The sequence below is a fragment of the Pyxicephalus adspersus genome, chromosome 9 (assembly GCF_032062135.1).
Source record: "Pyxicephalus adspersus chromosome 9, UCB_Pads_2.0, whole genome shotgun sequence".
Taxonomy (NCBI): domain Eukaryota; kingdom Metazoa; phylum Chordata; class Amphibia; order Anura; family Pyxicephalidae; genus Pyxicephalus; species Pyxicephalus adspersus.
The window spans coordinates 59,986,201-59,995,929 of record NC_092866.1 but is presented as its reverse complement, the minus strand read 5'-3'; the positions used below and the strand labels follow the sequence as shown (position 1 = coordinate 59,995,929).

Sequence of the window (9,729 nt, the reverse complement as noted above, 5' to 3'; positions counted from 1 at the left end):
GAGTTCACTGTAAGCTCCTACCCGTGAATGTTTCCCACCATGCAGCTGTTCATCAGCCAAAAGCTGAGCTGTGATTGGTAAAAGCAGCATTGTCTAGTTACGCACATATGCAGAAGGCAAGGTTCCCATTGGCTGGGGGTTGTCAGATGTGGTACTTTCTCTGCCAACCACCAACCAAAAAGAACATTTTATGGGCTCCATTTATAAAACAGTGACATTTCTTTAAACATTCCTTTGTGGGAATCTTCCAGGTCCATGAGTTTCAATAGAAGTAATGGATTCTCATCAGGGAATACTTAAGGGAATGTCAGATTCACTGTTTTATAAATAGAGGCCTAGGTGTTAGCAATCAGCTCCAGGTTATTCAAAAATAAATGTCTAAAATTCTAAAAATAAAACAGCCAATGCTCTGCTACGTGAATACTTTCATAAATGATGAATGTGTAAAGTTCCATAAGTACTCAGCTCAGTTCATCCCTGTATTTGTCAGGTTCCCTTATTTAAACCAAAATTCATTTTCATGGAATTAGGAAAAAATTACTACTCATTAATGTATACTTAGTAACACATCTCTAAAGTCTTCCTGATCGAGCCAAGTAAAAGGGTCCCTATAAATTGGGACAGAGCTCTACAATAGAGGGAGAGGGGTATCACTAGAGAGATCCATTGGGTTGATTTTCTAAAAGAGTAGAAAATGTTTCTTTAGTAAAATGGAGAGAGTGTTATTGATTGAACTCATTTAACATTGTGCTTAGATGGCAGCTTGAGCTATTGGACTCTCTAAACAAGAAAGGAGAACCCGAAATACCTGAAAATGTCTCAGCCTTAAGCTCCCTCTGCTGGCCAGTTTTAATATTTCACAATATTCATATGCAATTCTTCTCACCTAACTAGAAAAACGTATGCACTAAGTGCATGCGTAGCTCAGTGTGCAATATAGAAAGCAGGGCAATCAGGCAGGTAAGTTTATTAAAGTGCAGAAGGGACAGCATCAGTCACTTCTGCAACAATGAATCCACCTGCATGTACATAAAGTTCCACTGTAACCAATCAGATGATAAACTTTGCTGATCCGATATTGTAATCAGCTTTAGATAAATATATGATGAATGTGAAGTGAATGTGCGTCTGTTGATGTAACCATTCCTATACTTGAGGAAACTTTATTTGCTCTTTACATAATTCGGCTCTACTGATCCTTTTATCTCACTGATAACCTGTTTATGACTGAAAACAGAAAATCCCTTGAAGTCTCTAATGTTGTGAAACTTCCACAATGCACTTGGTAGACACCTGGTAGGAGGAAACGATGTCACCTTTCCTTAGGCTGCTCTAATGAAGGTCGGAACAGAATTCTTCTTCCTTGTAAAATAGGGGGGAGGGGGGTTATTACTTAAAGCTGAACTCTAGTGTGGGAGGAAGAAGCAGTGCGGAAACTAAACGGTTCCAGAAGCATGTTGAAATAAGGAAAGAGCAGAGTGACATTGAGATGAGCTGATCACAGTGCTGCTTCTCCCTTCACTGCCCAGTTATATCTGAAGGTGGGTCCAGGATGAGCTGGGACAGCAGACTGAGGACCTCTAGTGGCAGAAAAAAGAACTTCTCAGAAATGCGGTGAATATTGCATTGTTTTATCATTTCCTGAGCCATTTATTTTAATCTTGTTGTTTAAATTATAAGGTGATTTGGTATTGACATGCTCTTTTAGAGCAGGTGAGATTTATAGACAGATCAACTTCAATAAAAATAAAGTGAAGTTTTTAAAAAAAAAATCTACATTTTTAAATTGGTCTTTATATAGCACCAACATATTCTTTAGTGCAGTACAAGATAATGAAACCATCACTTATCTACCGTTCCTGCCACAGATTTAGGATAACATTAAATAAATGAATTAAGTAAATAAATATAAATATATATGTATAAATTATACACACACATGAGATTCTGCAGCAAAGAGATGGTAGAATCTCATTGTTGCTCAGGAAAAGCGCTTAGCGGCCGCTCTCTCATGTGATGGAGTTCAAGTAAAGTGTATGGATGAGTCATATATCAGCGATTGTTCGCCTTGCTGCTATGATCAGCCAATCAAAGCGCTGCATGATGACACATGACCAACGCCTCTGTACCAGGCATTAACAATGGCAGGAAGCGGACTCATGACAGGAAGTGCAGCATGTGCTAGACGCATTTGGAGCGGCCCTGCTGTCAATTAAAGGGCAACATTGAGCTCAGAAATCACATGAGAGTCCTTATAGTTGAGAAATGCAGATACATTGCATGCCTTGAATAGTGCGCGTCACAAGGATGGTGATGACACCTGGCAATCTGTATTGATTTTGTATAATATATGTAGACACACACATAAATATATATTTAATATGGTCAAGACAAATGGTATTGCTATCAGTAGTGCTGGGGTGGGGGCTCAGAACAGCTAGTGGGAATGTGACCTAAGTGAAAAAAAGCATGCTATTTTTTTGTAAATAAAGCTTAGTATAGTTTGAAAAATTGTTTTGAATTGTTCACCTTCATTGTACAGCTCCTGAACACTGTACATCACCAAATATGCTGGGTAGCAGGGTGAGGGAGAAGCAGGGGAGCTATGGGTCATGATGACTGGTGGGGACATGCCACAAGTAAATAAAAAAATGCAGTACATATTTTTGTATATGTTTATTTTACTTTTGTAAAGTTAAAGTATGGTTGAGAAAATGATATTTTAAAGCTGCCTGCTGTATTTTCAGGGTAATTGCAAAGCCCCTGATCATAGTGTTGTTACCAAGATTGCTGGGGGTATCAAGGAAAGTAGTGGGAACATGTCTCCGACTGAAAAAAATAATAATACTAAGAATTTACAGTATTAATTACAACATATTTATTTATTTTTTGGAAAAATGTTCTCCTATTTATTTTGTTCCCACAGTTCAGCCTGAACACTGCCCCCTCTCAGTAATTTTGGGTGACAGCACTAAATTTAGGGAATTTGTAAAAACCTTAACAGGGTGTCATTCGAAAATGTCTTTCCAATATTCGATTTGTGAGGGTTTTGCATGTCCGGGGGCCTTACAATTAATTTAAAAATTGTATTTTTGCAAAATTACCCAAAAATAATTTGGCCACATTTGCCCATCCCCCATATACTGAGGGATTTTCTTCATAGGCTGCAAGCTGTGGCAGCTCTGGGCTCTTTGTCTCTGTTTCCAGGCTCTGTATACAGACCTCAATAGCTTAAGGCAGCATATGGACTTCCAGTAAGGGGTGTGTTTTCAATATGGCTCCTCCCTTTTATATTATACTCATCATACCCCAACTCCCATACTGCAGGGGGTGACGCTAATCTTCTGTTCATGAGATACTTGGAAATGCTGGGAAGACTGAATCACAGAAGGCTGCAGCTCAATGAACTTTTTGAGGGATCAATTAACTTTGCTAAAATCTGAATGAAAGAAAAGGCTGAGGGCGGATGGCTGGAAAAGGTAATATGTAATAACTTCTCCCCACAAGGTATAAAGTCAGCTATATATATATATAGACAAAAAAGAGGGACTCCTCCGCCTTCACTCTGTATCACTTCAATTAGGGGGAGGCTGGAGGGCAACGGTAATGGGTCTGAGCTCTCCAAGGCTGGGGAGGATTCCTTTTCATAAGAAAAGCTGGGTGATCCAGCAAACCTGGAATGGATTTCCTAAAAGTCATTTGTTATTTGTTGGCTTTATTCCTAGACTAGATCCATTCCAGGTTTGCTGGATCACCCAGGTTCACTGATGAAAGCATATCTTCTCCAGCCTTGGAGAGCTTTAATAAATCAGGCCCATTGAGAGAAGATTCATATCAAGATGAGGGTTCAAACTTTAATTGTATTCAGTGAAAGAAATACAACCGACACGTTTCAGGGATTTGACCCTTCTTCACGGCTTTTAGAAATATTGAGTTTTGGCCTTGTTCTACCAGATGGCTGGAGAGCGGAGATTATAAAGGGGAGGCTGGAGGGCGGAGATTATAAAGGGGAGGCTGGAGGGCGGAGATTATAAAGGGGAGGCTGGAGGGCGGAGATTATAAAGGGGAGGCTTGAGGGCGGAGATTATAAAGGGAAGGCTGGAGGGTAGATTTAAATAAAACACTAAATAAAACACATGGGAACAATTAATTTTTTTATTAAACATCATTTAGCATGTTAACAACAGAGCAGAACACAAAAAGTTGGTTGCATGGATTATACAGTTCTCATATCATTGTATTTACATTGTACATAATCCAATAAGAGTTTGATGTCACAGGGGGTGTGGCTATCAGCCTTCAGCTTGTCAATCAGCTTATGACCACACCCAGCTCCACCCACTACTGTCTTCATTGACAGCTCTGCTTCTTCTGCTAAAAACCTGTCTACCTGACAACTAAAAGATCAAATGTTGCCTATGCCTCATCTGCATTTCCATTTCTGGTCTGATGTTAAAAAAAAAGTAATTTTAACAAAAAGTAAATATAGATAACTAACACTTATACTGTATGTGAAGCCAAAACCTTTATCTAAAGTCTTGTTAGAATGCAGATGCATAATGCATTTTAAACTTCTATAAGCCTGCCTGCACCTTCTCTAAACACCAAGTGTTGCATTAAACGAGGCAGCGCATTAAACAGAAATCCATGCAGCAGGACATAACTGCACAACTGAAGCACACTGCAATGCAATGCATTAATTTGAACTACGTAGTTTCTGATATACCTGAGTATCACGCATTACATGCATCACATTCAGCATGCTCTGTACATGCACAGTATATTGTGACCAAGGCCATTTTATAAACATGCAAATACAGTATCCAACAGCCCCATCCGGTGGTGGCCAGCAGGATGGCATGTACACAACTAAGTGGAAGGAAGGCAGCAAACCATGAAGTGTGAGACCTTTAGTGAACTTCTACTTTAATACTTCTCTACGAGTGCCATTATTTTTTTAAAGATGGCCATTCTTTAACCAAAAAATCGGACTGCCCAAAACTGAGCTATATCATTACTGAATCAAGGTAATGCGATATTAATGCCTTTCACAAACACTATAAAAAACATATGTTTGCAAAGGAATATCTTAGATCAACATGGCCTCCTGAAATGTCATGCAAATATAAAACTACCTGGGTTATCCACTAAAAACAAATGTGCCAGTGTGGAGTTTTTGACTTCCCTGGCTGCACACTGGTTCCAGGTTAGCAACTTGCCAAGTAATTAATCAAGTATGAACTATTCAGCCTTACAGCTTGAGCCTTCAACACACAAGTCTATATGGGCAACTTTTATACTTTTACGCTAGGTTACAGTAACTAGTAACTTCAACACAGCGTGGTCAAACCATGATTTATACTTCACAATGTGTAAAACCTGAGTGCTATGTGTGAGAGACACTCAAACTAGCTCTATGTCTGTAAATCTGGCTCAGAACGACCACCTGGCAATTCTGCCGTTTGCCGGATGTTCTGGCGCGTCTAACAAAGATTTTGCCCATTGGGCTGTTGAGCGTCAGCCAACTACGGGTTACCGATAAATCTTTGGATTTTTTTCCACTGCAGTAATCCAGCCATGTAACGGTTTACTTTTATATCTCGGTGCTGGACTTGGCATTTTTTGTTCATTTACAACGTTTTGTTCTTTTTATATGTTACATTTCAGAATTACTCGGTTTGTTACAGTCCGGCCCCTTTGAGAATAAACTTGCCATTATGGCATACAAGTGAGGCCAATATACGGCCATTATTGCACTGATTTAGTATAAATTATAAAAAAAACATAATGCTGTTTATATAAAACTTCTCAGCTAATAAACATTTTAAACACAGCAGGCCTACCAGCAGTTTATTTTTGTTTTCCCTTCACTCCCCTGCTATGCCATTCAGGGTATTAAAGATAAAGCCCTAGGGTGTGACTTGGATCCCTCAAATGTCCTACATATGGCACCTCTGGGGGCCTAAAGGACCAATCAACAAGCATCATCACTGTCACATGGGAGAAAGGGGAGTGGATTCAGCTTAGTATCATATATCTCCTTAGGCTTTTGGAGGGCAAACATAGCTAGGGGGGAGTAATTGGGGCACATTAGGCTACTGGGGAGCAAACAACCCCCTTATCCTTCATGGGAAACACATTGGTTGCTTTTGTCAAGGCATAAAGTACAAAACAGTATTCTGCTACATAGTATATACACGATAAGAACGTACAAACATACCAAACTAGCAAAAATCATATAAAAAATTTAGTATAATAATAATAATAATCTTGAATATAGTTTCCACAGCTGATTTTGGATTGTTTGGTTTACACTTTGGCTCATATTTTACCTCCATGTTTTAAAAGGAAATACAGTTTCCTCGAAGGAAGTTGTGTAAAATATGTACGACACGTGTCGTCTGACCATCAGTGATGCTTCATGTACCTTTTCATTAACTACATCATCTAGTTTCTCAATATAGGCCTGGAAAATGGTTTCCAGGACCTAAAACAAAAGAACCACATTGAACAAAGTCATGATCCCTTTAAGGTTAAAAACACATCATACACACGTCGTAAACTGAGAATTCAGGTTTTAACACGGCTGAAAGAACTAAAAAAAATGGGTTGGTTTTAGCCCTCTGAGCCTTAATTAATTGAAATTCTTTTACTCTTTAAATAATTTATCATATTTTCAACACATCCACCCATCTCCATGTTTCGAAGGGCGCTAAAAACCTTCTCGATAGAAGCTTTCTTTCCCGACAAGGTCCGCCAACGTTCTAGAAGTTTATAAGATTGTTCATAAGAACTGCCAGGATTGTCTCTTATGATATTATCTATAATGTTATTGGGGACACGAAGGTCTCTTACAAGGCGTACAATATATTCCGAACGCACATGGTCAATGACACAGTGGAAGAAAGGTGTCCAGTCTGTTGAAAAACAAAAAAAAACACAATAAATGAGTTGAATCACATTCACTAAGTTAACTATTAACGTATAATAAAAAGTAAATGAAAATGGTGAATGGGAAGTATGACATCATAATAGATACATATGGTAGAATGCGATATGCTGCCAACATATACTTACAACACTCGCATGGGGGAAACTGATTACAGATTGTACAGGGCTGCGAAAGAAAAGAAACATTTTGTTAGAAAATTATCAAAGGTAAAATAATTTGTAAAACTCCTGCTAGATAATATCTACACAAAACTCCCCCCAGGTGTGTACTACACGTAGCCGGTCACATTCCCTTCCTATGTCCTTGCTGGAGACCTTGCAAATGGCACTGGAATTCTAAGTATGGGTGAATGAGTGATCCCCTGCATGCTTGGGCAATATCAAGCACAAATTGGTCATATGAAGGAAACCATGTTGACATTCACCTGTCTAAGCTCTGAGACCAGTCAACACAGGAGCCAAGACATGTGAGTATACGGGAGTGCTAACGTGTTAAGGTAAGGGCATTGTTAGGGCTTTGCCTCTTGGAGCGTGACATTGGATAAGCAGGGGTGCAAAGTCTAATTGTCTCCTTGTCTTCCCCTTTGGGCAATGTGTCGGTAGCCCTAGTGGTCACCAGACTACTTTGCGTGCAGGAAGAACACCAGGTTGTGGCCCCAAGGCTCTGCCCACCAGGGGCAAGCAGAACAAATGGATTTGGTGTAGGGACAGCCAGAGGTCAGGAACTGATTTTGTAGGAATCTTAGTAAGGATCATAAAAAGTAAGTCAGGGGCAGGAAGCTGACGATCCAAGGTCAGGGAAGGGCGTAAGCTCTAATCAGGGTTGAGAGGGTCAGAGGTCAGGGCACGTAGAAGGCAATAAGCAGGCTGAGATCAGGTATCCAGAAAGGCAATCAGGCAGGGTTGTATAACTGGGTAAAGGTGCAGGTAACAATCTAAGGATTCACCAACCAAAACCTTGAAACAGAGCGGTTAATAGGACTAGGTCCAATAGCAAGACAGGATCAATAACAGGTACCAATATGCTCATTGGCTGCACAACACACTTTCTAATCCCCTCCTGCAGTACATAGTGTGCCGGGGATGCAGACACTGACATATGAGTACAACTAAAGTGATGCGGGGATGCAGACACTGACATATGAGTACAACTAAAGTGATGCTGGGGATGCTGAAACCAACTAAACCGAGGATCTGGGACGGATTGGTGACAGGTACTGAGCAAGTATATATATACCTGGGGGAAGGAAAGTTAGCACCAAATGACCAGAGTGGCAGGGTCCCTTAAATATAATAATCAAGAATCCATCATCATTATTATTCAATAAAAAACAGTTAAATCATCAGCCAATATTATCAAAAATTTGAGTCCAATACCATCACTTCATCAGAAAAAGGAACATACGTTTCCTAATGCATAGAATATAATTTATTATTATTATTTATAGCAATGAAAATCTGTTGTTCCATAGGATATCCAGTTGCCTTGAGGTCTGAAACAATTTTTTCCTTATTTGAATAAATTGATCAATCTGTGTAGGGCTGATTTTACCTTCCTCTTGATCATACATTGGTTTGGGGTGCTGAGGATGCATCTATGAATGTGGATCTCTCAGGATCCATTTATGAATATGAAATCCAAATATAAAATTACCATAAAACTCACTTCATCTGGAGGTGTTCCTCCCCCGCCGCCTCCATGGTCATCCCCACCAGGCCCAGGTTCTGCAGAGTTTTGTGCTCCTTCTGTGCTGGAATTTTCCGTTGGCACTGTTACTGTATTCAAAGGGGCTGCAACCTACCATGGGAAGGAGTGGGAAAGAGGTTTGGTTAACAAGATTGTTTGGATACAAAGAGAAATACTGAATGTTTTACATTAGCTTATGGACTTGGGTTGCAAAAAAGACCTAAAAGTCTTTTGGTGAGGGATAGTTAGCATTCCCCAGAATCTTGTTCTAAGGACCATGAGGTCGCCCCCTTCAGGCCATATGGAAAATATATTTTTTTTCTGTTTCAACAGCTTTCTTGCATTAATTTTACATGGCAGGATGGATCAATACTGAACACGCAGACCTTGAATTAGGGTGGTAGGTCATTTTTATGTATTGCAAAGCTATGTTAACAGCCTTGGTTGGATCAATATATATAAAATAGTAGAATGAATAAAATGCTTTCCTGGAGAAAATGCTGCTTTAGGCTCCTTTCAGTATTACTCAGATACTCCAACATCCAATGCTTTGAATATGTGGTCTCCAAAGAGTGCAAATTCATTGGCTGATCCTAAATTTTTGGAGAGATCACGTGACCAATAGTCTTGGTTTTTGACTTTCTAAGATGTAGCATTTTCTTTAGACCTTTTTATATCATGACTTTTATTTTTAACTTTTAACAAAAATATGGCTTGGTGACTACAAATGATCTCCTTTTAACTACCCAAATTGAACCCAGAGATCAATAAAAACTAAAAGAGGTTCTAACACTTGTAGGTCTTTATAATACATCTCTTACATTGATGGCGGTCAGAAGCGGCTCTGCCTCCTGAAGTTGTTCTCTTTCAACTTGATTGGCTCGCCCAGCTTCTGGGGTGGAAGTTACGGAAGAGGTGACACTGGAATCTTGGGTCTCGTTATCCAGCAATTTCTAGTTAAAGAATAACAAAAGAAATCAAAAAAGAACTTCATATTACAATGCTACATACAGATACACATGTGATTCACAAACATAGGACTGCTTTGTATATAATAAGAATACATACAACATTAAAGGCTTTAGAGATTG

At 39.4% G+C, this 9,729-nt stretch overlaps 1 long non-coding RNA gene across 1 annotated transcript; it reads right to left on the bottom strand.

The window, feature by feature from the left end:
- Positions 1-5,638: 5,638 nt before the first annotated feature.
- Positions 5,639-9,723, bottom strand: LOC140338121 (uncharacterized). The gene is made up of 4 exons (XR_011922187.1): positions 9,460-9,723; positions 8,618-8,749; positions 7,078-7,117; positions 5,639-6,917 (listed from the first exon to the last, which is right to left on the bottom strand). It is a non-coding gene; the product is annotated as an uncharacterized lncRNA (long non-coding RNA).
- Between the last annotated feature and the right edge of the window lie 6 nt (positions 9,724-9,729).